Source organism: Phalacrocorax aristotelis, chromosome Z (assembly GCF_949628215.1).
Source record: "Phalacrocorax aristotelis chromosome Z, bGulAri2.1, whole genome shotgun sequence".
NCBI classification, from domain to species: domain Eukaryota; kingdom Metazoa; phylum Chordata; class Aves; order Suliformes; family Phalacrocoracidae; genus Phalacrocorax; species Phalacrocorax aristotelis.
Window position 1 is genome coordinate 40245294 of NC_134311.1, and position 18313 is coordinate 40263606.

The 18313-nt window shown below is 43.8% G+C and overlaps 1 long non-coding RNA gene across 1 annotated transcript; it reads left to right on the forward strand.

Moving 5' to 3' along the window:
• The first annotated feature begins 1459 nt into the window (after positions 1–1459).
• On the forward strand, positions 1460–4094 carry LOC142050371 (uncharacterized). The gene is made up of 2 exons (XR_012658006.1): positions 1460–1976; positions 2662–4094. It is a non-coding gene; the product is annotated as an uncharacterized LOC142050371 (long non-coding RNA).
• Positions 4095–18313: the final 14219 nt, after the last annotated feature.

Genomic DNA, 18313 nt, shown 5'->3' on the forward strand with positions numbered 1-18313 from the left:
GGGGCACCGCCGGCAGCGGCGAGGCGCGGCGGCGGCGGCGACGGCGGCGTCCGCGGGGCGCGGGAGCCGCTGCCACATCCCCCGGGGGCGGTCAGCGGGCGGCGCCGACCGGCTCTCCCGAGCGCCGCCGCTCCGCGGGCTCCGGCGGGCTGCGAGCCCCGTGCGGTGGCGGGCGAGGAGGAGGAGGAGGAGGAGAAGGAGGAGGAGGAGGAGGGCGGGGAAAGCCCCTCCGCCGGCGCCGGTGCGCGCTCCGCCAGAGATCCCCGCCGGCAGTTTTCTCCCTTTCTGCAAACTTTTACTGCTGCCGGCTGCTCTCCCGCCCCCGGCGCCGCAGGAGCGGAGCGGAGCGGGGCGCCCCAGCGGGGAGGGCGGCGGGGCTGCCCCGCACGGCGCTGCCGCCGCCGAGGTGCGGTGCGGTGCCCTTTTGTGTGGCGGGCTGATTCTCGCTCCTACCGGCCGGACCGCATCTCCCGCGCCGCCGCTGCTTGGCCGCTCTTTTTTCGTTCTTTTTGTTGTTTGGGTTTTTTTAATTAAAAAAAAATTAAAAAGAGAGCGAAAAAGATGAAAAAGAAGATACGGTCCGGGCTGCTTTATTTACGGTTTGTATTTTTTTTTTTTTTGGTCTCTTTTTTTCCCCTCCTCGCCTTTCGAAACTCCGGGAAGTGGCGGCGGCGACAGCAGCGGCGGCGGCGCGCGGAGCAGAGTGTGGTGCCCTGCCCGGGGGCTCGGATCGGCGCGGCGCGGCCCAGCCTAGCCCAACCCAGCCTAACCCGGCCCGGCCCAGCCAGGTCCGGCCCGGCCCGCCGCCCCTCCGCGTCGCTCGCACAGCACGCTCTGGCAGGGTGACTCCTTTGACCAAATTTAGCAGCGGCGGGTCATTAACATTCTGATACATATTCAGATCAGCCGGAAGGCCGCCGCCCGCGGGGCACCCTGGGAGCCGCAGTCCTCCCGTCGAAGCCCCTCGCTGCACGCCGCCGAGCGCGGGACTTCTCCTCCCGTCGGGCAGCGCGGCGCCGCCCGCGCTCACCTCGAGAGCCCCCGCCGCCGCTCCGCCCATGAAGGGCGTCGCAGGCGACCAATCAGCGTCGGCCGTACGTTAATCGTCGTTCTGTATTAATGCCCATCATTTCGCGGCTGACAAATGGGCGTAGAGGCGCGAGGAGGGGGGGCGGCCCCCGGCTCAGACCCCACGTGGGGGCCTGACGCCACGCGGGCCCGCAGCCAATCCGCCGGCTCCCCCAGCCCCGCTGCCGCTGTTCGCCCGCCGCCCGAGGCGGGGCCTCGCGATGGCTGGCGTTCCGCCGCGCCGCAGTTCGAACAGGGGAAACATTTGTTCAGCCGTCAATCAAAGTAACGTGGGACGGTGTCGACTGTCGCTGCCGCCACCGCCTCCTGCGCGCGGGGCGGTGGCGCGGCGGAGGGGGGGGGCAGCCCCGCCTTCCGCCCCGCCCCGTCCGCGCCGCCGGGGACGCGCGCTAATTGGGGGGGGAGGGGGATATACGCCGGTCTTAAAGAGACAGGCGCGGCATGCCACTCCTCCCCACCCTCCGCCGCGGGCCGCCGCTTGCGGGCTCGCGTTACCCGGCCCGTCCTGGGGCTGGCGGGAGGGAGCGGGGTAACTGCCCCTGCGTTGCCCGCCGCCGGGGACGGGCGGTGCCCAGGAGCCCCCGCCTCGCCTCGGCGGGCTGCGCGGGGCCGGGAGCGGGACCGGGGCCGCCCTCGGCAGCGGCGGGGTTTGAACTGTTTGCACCAGAAGGGCGCCGGGCCGGGGCCGTTTGGCGCCTCCTGCGCCCCGCGGCCCCCGCGCCCCCCCGCCGCGGGCAGCCGCGTGGGCAGGCGGAGGGGTGCCGTGGTACGGTCGCCGAACGCGGCGTGATTCACGACTTCTTTTGTTTTTGGTGGTTTTTTTTTTTCCCCGCTGGCTGTACTTAGGGGACTCGGTCTTTACTCTGGGAAGCGGTTGCCGTCAGAAGGTAACGTTATTCCCAGCTATTCGGAAGAGTAATGCTTAAGGACGTGACCTTTAAATGACATAACGGAGCGTCGGCATTCGACGGGCCATTTCCTGCCGGCGTCAGGTGGGAGGAGGGCGCCTGGGTCCCGAGGGCCCGGCTTCCGATGCACCTGGAAGTTACCTTTATGGAGAGGACGGGGCAGGGACGGCCAGCCGCCTCTCGCAGGCAGCTTGGCCGCAGCGCCCGTGGTCAGCAGGCCCCGGGAAATGCCTTCCCAGGCCTGCAGGTCGCACGCCCGCCGCACCGCTGCCGAGCTGTAGCGTCAACGCCTGATTCCCCCCAAAAAGCAACTCCGCACTTAGTGGTGCTCTGTCCTAAAAAGACCCCGGAACAATTTTGCTGCCGAGCCCCACCGCAGGCAGTGCCGTGCGGTGACGCACACGTGAGGGATACACTCAGACTTTCTTTTTTTTTTTCCCCCTCTCTGTGCCTGTCATGCTTACATTTGCCCTCAAGCGGTTTGTATTCCTGACGAGCTGCAGTTTAAACCCGCATGCAAAATAGATGCGGTTTAGTCACGTTATTTCTGATGCCGGCATTCCAAATCTATAATCTCAAACCTTGCACTCGGCAGTTAGTACCCTAAAGATGGTAGCTAAGTTACACAGATTTTTTGATTGTAAATTCTCTTCACTGCACACAGATCTCTAGCTAAGACCTGCAGCTGCTGAGCACCGTGAGGCAGTGGCAGGACATGCCACCCAGGTTTCGTCACTGATTTTGCCTTGCTTACATGACTTCCACGGACTGGTCCAGTAATCAGGAGCTCAGGACTCTGAAGCAGAGTAGCAGTGGTGCTGATGAAGATGATAATGGTGTCCAAATGCCACCACTGCTTAGGGCTCAGAGCTGCAGGAGGCATGAGATGGAAATTCCTCCTCTTTCTGAAGGAAAGCGAGTGCTATAGCCACAAGCATCTGGAGCAGTTTGTGGCAACTGATTCTGAATCCTTTGGAAGCATTTTCTTGCCTAAAATGGCAAGTGGTCCACTGGGAGGTGGACCAAAATGTGTCCCCACCTTCTGTTTTTATACCACCGAAAATGTCTACACGATAAGGTATTGCAATACTCAGCCTTCAGCCTGCTTGCATATTTTGTTTTTCGCTGGAATTTTCATATTTACCAAGTTCATAATCGGTGTTCCAGTGGGATTTAGGCCTCTAAATATTGTTTAAAGATTTGGAGATAAAACACCTGCCTAATTACAAAAACACAGCTTCTTGTGTGTCTAAATCTTCCAGCACCAAAAATGCTTTTAAAAGATTGGTTACGAGCACTCTTCGTGAGGCAGCGCAGCCCTTCCAACTCCTCTGAAATAGAGGACGTTCACTCTGTGCCAGGATCAAGTCTTGACATTCAGAATTATGGCTGCCAAATCTGCAAATGCTTAAATGCCTGTCACCCAAGTGCTTGAAAGCTGTGCAAGAACAGAAGAGAACAGCTCACTCTGTAGAGCCGCAAGCATCTCTGGAAACGTGATGGGCGAGCTCAGTGGATTTTACCATCGAATCTGCAACCTGGAGAAGGACGAGACCGGTTATAAAATAAACGCTATTTCTGAAGAAATTGATTCCTGAGAATAACAGCAGGATTCTTTGTTCCTTGTCTCCCAGCATGAATTTGGCACGAGGTGCAGAGCTCCAAACAGAAAGGTATTCAACACCTTAGAAGACAATGCTTACAGTTTTTTGGTCAAAGCAGTCCCTCTTCTTTTGGAGGGCAATTTACCAGCAACGTTCGTCGAAGCTTCAGCACTGTTCACTCTCACTTGCCCCATTAGTCTTCAGTGAATTTGTGTCTCTAGAAGTAGGGCTGAGTTTGGTTTGCTAAGCTTTAGCGAGATGTATATATCCATATACTTTTGATGTAACTAATCACTGTTATTTTTGCACAAGTTTGCAGCATTCTGGCAAAATCCATGAAACCCAGAAGTTTAAGACAAAGTGCACTATAACTTGCCACTTTTAAATGATGTGAATTAAGATCAGAATGTCAATGTCATTCTATTTTCCTATCTTTTGTCACTTCTGCCACAGTCTTGATGAGTCTTTAAATATAGGCTGTTTTGTATTTAAAGTTCCTTGTTTTTTCTTTCTTTTCTGAAAAATCTTTTATGGTAGGTTATATAACCTGTACTATTATCTAGCAAGTGGAGAAGCTAGCTTTTAAATGTTTTACACATCTTGCAAAAGATTTCTCATAAGCGAATCGACTGCAAGAAATATTTAGGCAGTTTTATATGCACAGTAAGTGTGCTGAGTTCTGACTGGTGTAGAAAAACCCTTATGAGATATCACAGAGGAGCCAGGGGTTGCAAAACATTGCATCAATTCTTTTTTTTTCCTGTTATCAAGAAAAGCAACTGGTTATTTCAGTCCTATTAATTCAGAGCTAGTCTGCTTTTGTTTACATTCAAAATCTAAGGTCTGAAATGAACAGAACAATTTGTGCTTATCTGTGTATTTTTCAGGATAGGTGAAAAAGAAACCCTGTTTTCCGGTTAAGGTTTTCTAACCCACTTTCAGCCTCTGGTGATTTTGTTATAGTCGAGTCATAACCTTAATACAAAGATTATCAGTGCCAGAGGACCTTTAATAAAGGGTCCAATCCTGAGGCCATTTTGTACATAACCCCACAGATTTCCTGTCTAGAATGACTGTAGCTGAAAACCAAGAGAGTTGTGCCTAGCACTGCAACTTATTACAGTTTATTTGGGGACCAAGTTACTAGGTCATCATGCTTTGTCAGCTGTGTACTCACATACATGCACACACTCTCACAAAAATAAAGGTGTTAATCTGATAAATCAATCAGTTTAAAATGCCTCAGTAAATCTTACATTGGTACACATATTTAAGTGCACTGTGTAACAAGTGCTCTTCATATCTTTCAAAAAGATAAGCTCAGTGAGGTTTTCTGTTGAATTGGCACAAAGTTCACTGTGCTTAAAACTTTTAATTATGGTGTTAAGCCAGGTTTTACTGGTAGAAGACTGTAACGGCATGACTGTAACGGCATGACACACGGTTTATGTTCTTGTATTTTACAATGGCTATCAAGTGACCCTGTCTCAGTATGTTTTTAAAACACTCCCTACCTGCAACTTCCTAAATTAGTCATTAATGACCTTAGGGATATGTTGTAGCAAGTAAGCACATTAAGAGAATTTATGATACTATGTAAAATACAGTGATTTATATGTCAATTTATATGTTGCGCTCTCACAAAACAAGTGTTGCATGTTCTGAGCTATTTTTCATGGAAGGCTTTACATTCTTCAACATTGCCGAAGTCCCATTTTATGTTGTTCTTTAACGGTGTTGGTGTTTTGGATTCATGGGGTTACTTTGCTTGTTTCTGCTTGATTCATTACCTGTAAATTTCTTGCAATGACACACTTCCATTGATAATAAACTCACTTGGGATGTCGCAGGAAAGCCTCTGTTAAAAGCCCACAGAAGCTTTTTCCTGCAGGAAGGATACCAGTTTAAGGCCTGTCATATACTAGAAGATGGATTTGCAAACTTACCCAATACAGAATGGCTTAGGCAGATAGTTGAAATTGAAGTGATTTTTTGGAGGCAATTCTCCCTTTTCATTGAAATCGATGAACTGGCAGGAAGGAATATTTTTTTTCTGTGGCAAACCCATGACAAATTCTTTGGGAAGAAAACTCCCTCGGAGAAGTCTCATAAAGTCCTATGTCGTCATTAAGCTGAGTTTACACCTTTTTTAATCAGGCTTGAGATGTGAGTGCTACCTAGTCACCCCTCACTTTCTGCAAGGGAGTGACTTGTTCTTGAGGCCCACCTGCACCATTCACTAAATGGATGCAGCCGTAAGGCTGCTTATCCCACATTTTAAGCAACATTCTTCCAGCTGGCAATAAACATGGAATGAGTGCAATATGGCTTGAACTGGCAAAGCTGGACCTGACCAAAGCATTTTCACACAGCTATACCTTATAGTCACATTGCAGCCAGATAATAAGTTATATCCATGATGAGAATACAATAATATTTCTTAGTGTGCTTTATTCATAGGAACGACGTTAATGTCAGTAACTTAAAGTCCACCAGTCCATTTGCGGAATTTGATCCAAATCTTTCTTAGCTTCCAAAAAGTTAATCAGGTGGTTTAACAAGAAAATGTATGGGCTGGTCTAAGTGCTGAAAGCCAGAGTTAGGAGGAGGAAGAAGTCACCCACTCACACGGCACAGCCTTCCTTGCATTCACCCCCAGTATAAGAGGAACAAGGATTTCTCTCTCAGGAGTGATGACTGTATGAAAACACATGGCTTGCCATTTTACCCAGCCTTTCAACTTCTCTAACCAGGTTTTAGTGCTTCTGCAACGTTAGGAGTCTGCTAGCAGTAGTAGAAGATAAGGAGAATGGATTTAGCACGCCTTCTTGCTACCCAAGATGAAGTCCATGCCCCTGCAGGTAAAGAAAATTCTCCCGGCCCTCACAACTACCATTAGTCAAAGTCATTATTTAGCCTCAGGCGCATATTAATTACTGAATAAATCCAATTCTTTGAGTTCAAGGTTTCTTAGGTGCAATAAGTACTGTTCCACATTTATCAAAACTTCAGCTTTTCAAAAGTAAATATTAAGTTTAAAAGGGGATTTTTGTCTCTTGCTAAAAGAGAAAGTATTGCTGTTTGGAATTTAACATTGTCAAATGATTTGTATTTTGTCATATAAGAAAACTATATAAACCAATTTAATTTTACAAGTTCAAGGTGCATTAAGTTGGATGAGGAAAGCCATACTGAAAGTTAAGAGGTCAAAAGAAAGAAGAATAACGTTAAATTAATGTAATATATCTTTAGATTAATGTTCTTTATATTGACCCTATTAACATTTCTGTACTTTGGCAAAGGTGAGTAAACTGAGCAGAACAAAAATATTATCTAGGGCAAAAATTCAAAAAATATTTTTAACTTGTTTTCAGAGGGTAAATAAGATTTTGAACTTCTCTTTTTCACACCGCATGCGGCAGATTTCCTGGTTGCTCTGAAAGGGTAAAGACACCATTTCTCTTTTAATCTTCAGTTATATATTGAAGTTGACTTGTGTGCTGTCATTGTACTGCAGTCTCAGCAAGCACAGGGAATTGGAAGTTTAGGTACTGCGTATTGTGAAACAGTTTTATTTTCTTTACACCTTCCTTAGGAGCAACATTCATGAATAAGATGTACATACCTCTTTTAGTAGCTATGGAATTACTATACAAAAAGATTAATGTGTTTAGCAGAGACTGATTTCGACAAATAGCTGCCGTATGTATGTTTAGTCTTCTAAAACAATGGAAAATTCTAATTCAACAGCAGTGTGTTTTCATCTGATGAACAACCAGGGTTGTTCTCTAAATACACTTTTCCTTCCTGAGGAATGGAAGAATAATTCCTCTCTGGTTATTCTTCAGAATGGAAATAGTCAAGATGATATGCTTCAAGTAAATTTATTAGTTGCAATGTAAACTTCCTCCTGTCTTACAGAGTCCAGGCTGTCTTAAACTTTTAGTGTATTTCAGCACTGAAATTTTTAAACAGTAAATGGATCTTGAGAACCACTGAATGCATTCTGGTTCTATTTCTGTGTTTAATGGATTAACATACAGTGGCCCTATATATGGACACAGATATATCCACGGAGTCAGCAATCCTTTCTTCAGAAAATGGTCAATATTAAGCTTTTATGGATTATATGCATATTTAGGGGTGATGTGAAAAATATTGCCCTGTCATCAAACTATGTCAAAGCAGTGTGTGAGGTTACCTCTCTGTTTTCCCTGTTCATCTGACTCTGGAGAGCCGAGACTTCACACTCTCCTAGTGTGAATTACATCACCATGTTGCAGTCTTGCCTTTCTTCTCCTTGACACACTTTTCTTTCCTGCCCCCAATACCAGAGAGGAGCCCAGTGGGGAGTCTAGTGTATCTTCTGTAGGATGGAGAGCTGCTGTAAGTCTCCTGGAGTCAAGCAAAATCGATTCTGGAAGTGGTGAGACTCCATCCTGTGTTCTAGGTATGATTTATAGGAGGGATCACAGTCTGGTCTCCGTGAAAACTGAGTGCAAACAATGTAGTTCTCTTCACTGGGTGCTGGCAACTGAACCTTCACAACACGCAGTTAAAGAGGAAATGATTGTTATTTGAAGGACTGTTTCTATCTGTGTAACTGGGTATACATGCAGTGATCCTCACTCCGGGTAGTCCAGGTATCAGCCAGTCGTTAAACCCACACCTGTCTCAAAGGTAAATAGTGGTGTTTTGTTCCTGGTAAATAATCATTTTGATGAGGCAATCTCATGAACCTCTATAAAGTTTACTTAAGGAAACAGTGAATGGTGATTTACTCCCTAATTGCTCGTAGCTCAAGTGACTCCATCCAGTTTAATGGCACTTCTTTGGATGAACACTGGTATAAAAGAGAGAAGGGGTACAACCCACAGGGTCAAACTGATTGGGAAATAAACTTGAGGGGCGATCAAATCACTTGTTTTTTGAACAACCTACAAGATAATTGGGTTGAACTTGATGTGAGCTGGCTGAAAACAAAACAGGGAGTAGTTCACTAAACAAACTTGTTTTCTTCCTTTTTTTTTTCTTTTTAAGTGAAACAGTGCCTACCATAACAGAGTACCTATCAGAAAAAGGAGGGATAGAGTAAAGCTGAAGATAGCAAATGAATGGTACTGCTTTTAAGAACAGTCAGTCACTTCCTGCAATCAAAACCATGCTAGCATGTGGCCTGTTCAAATAAAAACTGCTGGACCAGAGCCAAACATGAAAAAGTAATTGATAATATGGTTTTTCAGAACCCACCTATCCATCAAATGTGTCACTCTTCCATAATACTTTATTGCCCCTTCTGAAGAAAGATCTTTAAAATTCATTGTGTGAACTTAAAAACAAAGTGTCCTTGTCCTGGTTTGTAATGATTCTCTTTTAGCTTGGGTTTGTTTTGTTATTTAATTACATTCTCTTTTATCGTGCATTATTGTACAGATAGTTGCTGGAATATTCTGCTGCTCTTAAACAAAGAATCTTTTGTGCTGTATCAGCTTGCATTTGTTGTGCTGGTGTCTTTTCACTGACTTCAGCACAGGACTATTGTAGTCATAGCTTCGCTAAGTAGACTGGAACAAGCAGATTCATTGGCCCTTTCTCTACACTGCATCTTATTAACTGATCTGTGGGAAATGCTCATGACATTGTTAAGGCATATGCGCAAATGCGAACAATAAATTAACCTTAACTGCAGAAAGCTTTGAAACTCCTAATACAGTAACCTAGCAAAACCCAGAGTTTATAACAGCTTTCTACCTACCAAATTTCATGGGTATTTTTGTTAAAATGTGCTGGACCTGTTTTCTACACCAGCCTTTTACTATTGCCTCTCCCAGACAGATACTATGAATAATATTCTGTAATTTCTTAATACAAGATAGCAAGAGAGAGATAAATACTGGAGTCATTCAACTGAATTGATATATTTCTTCTGCCCCACAGTTAAAGAACAACACTGAACACAATTGTAGGAAGATTATTACTCTGAATTAGAGGGCAGCGTTCACGGATCTATTGCACCAGTTTTATAGGGGCTGCTAATGATAACCCTGAAATTACACACCGCAATCTAGTTAAGAGGTCAAGTACTGTGGTGCTAATTAATTCATAAAGAAGTGCTTTGGATTCTAATGTTTAGACTGCTTTTTCATATTATGAAGCATTAGAGTTCACAACTTGTGTACTGAGAAGAATGTAGGTAGTCGTGACAACACATGAGTAACAGCATCTTGAGCAGGCAGAGATGAGGATGGATGTGCAGTTCTGGTAATGGAGAAAGAACTAGAAGCATACTTGAGTGAAGAGAGATGCTCCCCACCCACTTCAGTGGGATCTGCACAGTCTCTGGATCCGGGAGGGTGGAGTTGGTAGCCACACACTGACCCCTAACCCAGCCTTTCACTTTAGGGAATTCCTTAGCTATACATTTACACTGAGTATGTTTCTAAATTAAAAAGAAGTGCATCACCTACTCCCCTCCTTGGAAACTAAAGTCCCAAAAAGAATAAAAAACAATTTTACAGCTCCTCCACCTTGGACTGATTAGCTAAAATGCAATAACCTCAGCCCAAAGTCTGATTTGTCAGACAGTGTCTAGATTTTTGAATCAGATGTCAGATCAAAGTAGGGAGCAAATAAATGGGTATCAGAAGTGTTACCAGCTCCGCCACTCACTGCCTGGCTTTGAACAATTTCTTTTCAGTTTTGCTAAGGAAGTGTGATAAGACTTGCTGTAATTAATATTTGTACAGGGCTGTGGAATCTGTAAATTATTTATTATATTCCAGGAAGAAGCTCCAAGGTTAGTACATGTAAATCCAGAAACCCCTGTGAAGACATGCAATTCTTGTGCCCCTTGGCTTTTATAGAATTGCAGGGGTTTCCTTGGCATCAACACTTGTTCTAGTCTCAGACTAACTACAAATCTGGCAGTGTCTGAAAAGCAGCCCCAAGAAGCTCTGATATAACAGTTGTAACTGAGTCAATAAAATGCTTTGAGCATTTGCTTAATTTCGAGCCCATGAGTTGTGCTATTAATTCAGTGGAGCTAGTCACTAGATTAAAATTAAGCCTAAATGCCTTGCTGGACTTTTGCCAGATTGTTTGGTTTATGGTTTAGATACCTGTCTTAAACTTGCTGAGACCAGATCTGATTTAAGAAGTGATGGTCCAGCTGAAACTGGGGGTGGACTTAGATATCTATGAAAGTCAGTTTGAGGCAAGAGAACTCTCAGTATTCATAGGCACTTTTACTTATCTAAACATTGAGTAATTTCTATTTAGTTTTCTAAACTTCCCAAATACTACTGGGTATGACTCATACTCTTGTACCTCATATTTAGTTTTTTTTTTTTCTCTCAACACAAGGCTAAAACCTATAGTGCTATAAACCATCATGCCTCAGGCAACTGCAGTAAAGCTGCTGTGTTTACATGTTTGAAGATCTGGCTCTTGCTTGGTACTACTTTTAATGTCAGTGTTACCATTTGTAGTACAGTGTGTAAGTAATACATGTAGAAATTTACACTGCATCTTACACAGTCTCAATTAATTGCAAGAAGCCTATTGCAGATAATAGGCACTACTGGACAGTGTATGTTCATTGCTGTGTCAGGCTTGTAATCTGTATTTTAAAGCTGAAAAATAAAGATTTTACTTTAAAGTAGGTATGTGGGGACTTAGCTCTATAAAAACAAATCTCTGCATAGCCATAAGATTCCAAGGTGTAATTTAAAACAATCTAAGGAAATTAGTAGCAAGAACTGGGGTATTTTGGGGTAAAAACAATCCTCTGATGTTTTACCCAGCACCATTCCAAGCAGTGGTCTGAAATTTACTCTCACAGGTCAATATTCAAAAGATGAGTGATTCGTTTGCACTATGGGTTCCTTTGTTTCCTGCAGAATAGGTAAAGGTGTAGACCAGTGAACATCTGTGATAGAGGAATGTTTGTACTGGAAAGGTGCTGCTTCTTTTAATTACCATATTAAAATATCTATCACTCAGTGTGCTGTAGACAATTTCTACTTCTTTCTGATTAGCTTATGGGAATATGTTATTTACATTTGATATGACAATTTAGTTTTTAGGACGTGCAGTATGGCAACAATGAATAAAAATTTGTTTCAGTCTTTTGGGATAAAGAGGTTTATTATTATCCTAAACAATACAACTCCAGTTAAAAACAGAATAGATTTTTTTTCAATAGTAATCTCATTTGAATGTTTTGATTTATCAATGCATTTCATGTTTACTTAAAAAACACATTTTCTGCTCCCTGGAGAAGTCCATAATGCACTCAGTAAAGATTGAGCATCAGGAAAAATGTACTCAAATGACAGAGTAGAAGTCAGGAAAAACTGTTCTGGTTTTGCTTTGGTAGATGTGATCTGGATGAGGGGATTGAGGGCATCCTCAGTAAATTTGCAGGTGACACCAAATTGGACAGGAGTGTCGATCTACTCAAGGGTAGGGTAGGAAGCCTCTGCAGAGGGATCTGGACAGGCTGGATTGATGGGCTGAGGTCAATTCTATGAGCTTTAACAAGGCCAAGTGATGGGTCCTGTACTTTGGTCACAAAAACCCCATGCAGCACTACAGGCTTGGGGAGGAGTGGCTAGAAAGCTGCTCAGCGGAGAAGGACCTGGGGATGCTGGTTGACAGCTGGCTGAGCATGAGCCAGCAGTGTGCCCAGGTGTCCAAGAAGGCCAACAGCATCCGGGCTTGTATCAGGAATAGTGTGGCCAACAGGAGTAGCGAAGTGATTGTGCCCCTGTACTCATTACCGGTAAGGCCACGCCTCGAATACTTTGTTCAGTTTTGGGCCCCTCAGGACAAGAAGGACATTGAGGTGCTGGAGCGTGTCCAGAGAAGGGCAGTGAAGCTGATGAAGAGTCTGGAGAGCAGGTGTTATGAGGAGCAGCTGAGGGAACTGGAGTTGTTTAGCCTGGAGAAAAGGAGGCTGAGGGGAGACCTTATTGCTCTCTACAACTACCTGACAGGAGGTTGCAGTGAGGTGGGTGTTGGTCTCTTCTCCCAAATCATTAGCGATAGGACAAGATGAAATGGCCTCAAGTTGCATCAGAGGAGGTTTAGGTTGGATATTAGGAAAAATTCCTTTCCTGAGTGGTCAGGCATTGGGACAGGCTGCCCAGAGACATGGTGGAATCACCATCCCTGGAGGTGTTCAAAAAGCATGTAGACGTGGCACTTTGGGATATGTCTTAGGAGGCATGGTGGTGTTGGGTTGACAGTTGGACTTGATGATCCTAGAGGTCTTTTCCAACCTCAGTGATTCTATGATTCTATGATATACATGTTGAACATGAGTGATATACATTTTATGCATATGTTACAGATTTACTTTTGTGGTCATCTGAATAATGTACCTTTTTTTATTCAAAGTATAGCATGTATACTCTCGCCTTCAAAGATAATACTGCTGTCTATTCTAATGTTGAAATGTTAGATATTGCAACTGTAGAGAAGAAGTACAACTTTGGACAACCATCATTCTTTTCATCAGTGAAACTAACTGAGAAGTTACATGTGATCTGGGAAACTCTAGGCCAGTCAGCCTCACCTCCATCCCCGGAAAGGTGATGGAGCAATTCTTCCTGAAGGTCATCTCCAGGCATATAGGGGACAAGAAGGTTATCAGAAATAGTCAACATGGATTCATCAAGTAAAGATCATGCTTGACCAACCTGATAGCCTTCTACGATGGTGTGACTGTCTGAGTTGACAAAGAGAGAGCAGTGGATGTTGTCTATCTCAACTTCAGTAGGGCGTTCAGCACTGTCTCCCATAGCATCCTCACAGACAAGCTAAGAAAGCGTGGATTAGATGAGTGGACAGTGAGGTGGATTGAGAACTGGCTTAACAACAGAGCTCAGAGAGTCGTGATCAATGGGGCAGAGTCTGGTTGGAGGCCTGTAACTAGTGGTGTTCCCCAGGTGTCTGTACTGGGACCAGTCCTGTTCAATATATTAATCAATGACCTGGATGATGGGACAGAGCACACCCTCCGCAAGGTCACTGACGATGCCAGGCTGGGAGGAGTGGTTGGTACTCCAGAAGGCTGTGCTGCCATCCAAAGAGACCCAGACAGGCTGGAGAGCTGGGCCAAGGGAAACCTCATGAAATTCAACAAGAGCAAGTGCAAGGTCCTGCACAAGGGGAGGAACAACCCCATGCACCTGTACATATTGGGGGCTGACCCGCTGGAAGCAGCTCTGCTGGATAGGACCTGGGAGTGCTGGTGGGCAGCAAGTTGACTGTGAGCCAGCGCTGTGCCCTTGCAGCCAAGAAGGCCAACACTATCTTGGGGTGTATTAAAAGGAGTGTGGCCAGCAGGTCGAGAGAGGTTATCCTCCCCCTCTACTTTGCCCTAGTGAGGCCACATTTGGAGTTCTGTGTCCAGTTCTGGGCTCCTCACTTCAAGAAAGACGGGACTACTGGAGAGAGTCCATCAAAGAGCTACGGAGCTGATCAGGGGACTGGAGCATCTCCCATATGAGGAAAGGGTGAGACACCTGCGTTTGTTCAGCCTGGAGAAGACTGAGGGGGATCTTATCAATACGTATAAATATCTAAAGGGTGGGTGTCAAGAAGATGGGACTAGGCTCTTTTCAGTGGTGCCCAACAACAGGCAAGGGGCAATGGCCACAAGTTGGAATGCAGGAAGTTTCACCTAGACATGAGAAAAAAATTCCTTACTGTGAAGGTGACAGAGCAGTGGAACAGGCTGCCCAGAGAGGTTGTGGAGTCTCCTTCCCTGGAGACATTCAGAACCCACCTCGATGCGTTCCTGTGCCCCCTGCTCAAGCAGGGGGGTTGGACAAGATGATCTCAAGAGGTCCCTTCCAACTCCTACCCTTCTGTGATTCTGTGACTAAACTGGAGTTAGGGCATTTTCTTAATAGTTAATTTAATAAAATCCAGATAGGTTATGTATGACATAATCTTTTCCTGACTAGAAAATGGCATTGTTCATTAATGAATAGCAAATCTACGCAACAGCTTAGGACAGGAATTGAAGAATTCTCTACCTATATGAAATTACAGAGGGAATTTAGACAGCTCAAATGTAGTTATTAGAACTGGAACATGGCCAAGATCCTTGGGTTAACTTCCCTGTTCTTATTAGAAGCTATACATTAGATCCCATTTCTTGTCTGTCTTTGCAGTATATTTGCTGTATTTTTTTAGAAAATTCTGATTTATTTTTTTCACTGTTTCCATTTAAAGAGAATGCCAGTTTCAGTGGCTGGACATAAATGTTTAAAAACATGTAGGCATGCTTGGTCTTCAGTGGTTTAGCAACCTGTATTTAAACTGTGTTGCCAGTTTAAAACCAGTATCAATGAGAAGTTTCCAGGGCTCTAGTAGACATGCTGAAATGAGTAGATATGGTCAAGACTTACAGAGTTTTATATTGCCCCTGAAAACATAACATGAAGTCCTTAGACTGTCAGGTCCTTGGTAAAACTCTCACTGACCTTGGTGAAGGGAGGATTTCAGAATGACACTGTTGGTGCTTACAATTTTAGCACCAATCTTGCAGTACTTGGTATTTTTATTATATTCTCAGCTCCAAGTCTTGTTTGTCATGAAACTCTCAGCTTAATTTTTAAGAAGTCTGGTGCAAGGACCAAATCTACAAAATAGTGTTGGCCCCAGATTCAACTAAAATGTTCGGTGCCCTGTGAATATGCATTTGTGGATCTTGATTTTGGACAACCACACCTTGTACCTTGTATCTTGGTTGTGGAGATCAACAAGCAACATCTTGTTTAATAAAAAAGGTGTAAGAAATATGCAGCTTCGGCCTGTTTGCTGAAACGACCAAGGATGATGGATCAAAGAAAGGGCACATACAAAGCAAGCTCTGCATGTTCCAGCGGTTTGCAAACAACAGGCGGCTGGCTAAATTCCGGAGAGAAGGAGTCAAGCACCTGCCAGAAGGAACAATAAATATAAGCATCAAGCTATACTGGGAACATGAATCGGGTGGTGATGGAGAAGTGAACGGGCCTCCCCTTTACTGAAGTGCTATATATAATTACAGAATTTTATAATAAAGTGATTCTGTGCCTACACCCTATGGAGTCCATGACCATCATACACCACACTTGCTCTCCCATTAGTCTCTGAGTCCACACTTGCAATCAGCTGAGCGCTTACACAGCTAAAGCAGGAGGTGCCTGAGGTCCCCAGGTCATTCTGGCCATGCTATACACACTCTTTATCTGCTCATAGTTTTGCCCTGAGGCACCAAGCAATACCTCTAGAATGCAGATCTAGACAAACTGACATGCAGCCTCCACCTAAACTTGAAAGATTCTAAAGTAACTGGAGCTGTAAATTGCCAAGAGAAGCAGTATTTAGGACATTTTGGGCATTTCTCTCTAGGTTTTTTTTGGACAGCTTTGTCATACTAGCTGTTGTGAACACCATGGCCAAAGCACATCTCTACTCTAGACACAGAAACAGCCACGTTGCCAAGCCAGAACTAGAAATATAAGGTAACATGGTACAAATTCAGCTCTGGTAGTACTTTGAAGTACTTTGAAGAGTGCTGAACTGGGTTGAGTACACTGATTAGTGGGGGTTGGTGTGAACTCAGGGTCTCAGACTCATGCTCCTTTTCTCTAACATTTCTCTAACTTTTCTCCACATACTGGAGACTACGAAACAGATCCAGAGCTATGGTTCTGCTCAGGTGCCTACAATTTTTTTCATGGATTAACCTTTGTTTCTCTAGTTGCAGGGAAGAAGTTTGCACACAACCTCTTAAGGAAGAAGATCACAGGGTATCTGAAGAGAACCTATATTGTGCATTTGAACAAAGGCCAAAACCCTCATTATTTTTAACACAAGTAGATAAATTTGTGGCCCAAGTCATTATTTTTCAGTGCTTAGCATGCAAAATATGGAAGATAGTTATATCCATGAGGCTGTTGCTTCTCCCTGAGCAGAAGGTAGAGGTGTTCCAGTGCAAACTGGTTATAATGAATATCATCAGCAGTAAGCATCCCTGAAAAGTTTTCCATCATAGTGCAAACTATCTTATGAGATTTGATGGAATCAGGAAAAAATTGGTACAACATGTCTGGTAGCTGTATGTTTATTGCATCAAACTACTTTTAGCACTTGTGGACACTAGGAGATTTTACACCATTATTGCAAGTCTGTTAAAAAATAAAAGTTCCTTTCATTGTGATGCACTATTGTGAAGCCCAGCCCTGTAGCAGAGCGCAAGCCTATATAATAACGTGTACCTCTAGCCACTAATGAAAGCCGGGAATATGTACAGGAATTACATTACAGGCCACAATTAGTTGCTTCCATTTAATTCAGTTATCTGTATATGTATTTTTCCTGCACTAATCACTAGAGCGCTAAGTCTGAGTGATTCTGTGGTAACTGAGAGTATCTCCCTGGAGGACAATCAGGATCCTACCATTGATATGCATATCTGAAAGGTCCTGAAGTTTTTGGCTTTCCTGTAGTAAATAGTTCAGTTTTAATTATTACACATCTCAGCCATGAGAACACTCAAGGTTTCTTGTTTAAAGAACAGACAAAAATGAAGGACTGAAAACTAAAGAAAAATAGAAGCACAGATTTCTTTACACCTTATTTGAGTGAATGTGTATAGTTCTTTGATCGTATCAAAAGAAAACTGTTGATGACGTGCTGAAAAATAAAACAACATAACATATGGCTGAAAGCATATCAGTGTAGTACTTCTGGTTTTACACCGATTTCTACTGAATTTTCCTGAAGCACATTTGCTAATATTTTACAAAATATATTGAACTGTTCTGATTTTTGCTATTTGCCATTATGACAGCTTTGGAAATAACTAATTCTTTTAAGTAGTCTACTGTTGTCATACAATTTTTTAAACTTCTTTGGCACTGAACTGCTCGCTGCATTAATTGTGGAAAGTACTAATTACAAACCAACATTTGTAAAATACAGCATATGACTTAAACAAGGCATATGTCCTATACCATATTCCCAGGAGTGGCTGACTACAAAAGTACAAGATAAATTCAGACACAACACAGTGATATTCCTTTCTAAGCAGTCTTTAGAAATGTTTATGTGATAAACGCCATAGGATGAGCTGGGGTGTTTCATACTGTGATGCTTGGAGGTACTAATTCCTATGGAAGTGAGATGTAGACTGTTCCCAGTCACTGTGGTTAAGGACATCTTTACCTGTTTAAGCTGAAACACATAGCAGGAATCTCTACTCTATGTATGATAGTCTGGTCTGTGACTTTTCTAAAGGCTATAGTTTTTTCCATTTTTGTGTTGTTGTCACAATTCCAAGGACCTTAATAAATAATAATGTGCAGGCTGAAGATCATAAACATGCTATACTAATAGGCACTTTCTAGAATCCATCACCACACTATCAGAATCTCAGAGACATGTAGCTTTCAACACGAGAAGCAAGATTAGATTATAAGTTTATTTGGCTTTACTGTAACTTTAAGTAAACATTTCATATAAGTCTTTTATATGCTTAAGGGGAAGAGCTATCTAGATTAATTGTACATAATTATCTGCATTTAAATTCTTATTAGCAGTAATATTTATTATTATGAATTATTCTCCAGTAGAAGTACTCTTACAGATTTCAGTCTTGAATTTTGGGATCAGTGTAAGTTTTTAACAAATACATCCAAGTTTATTTCCTCA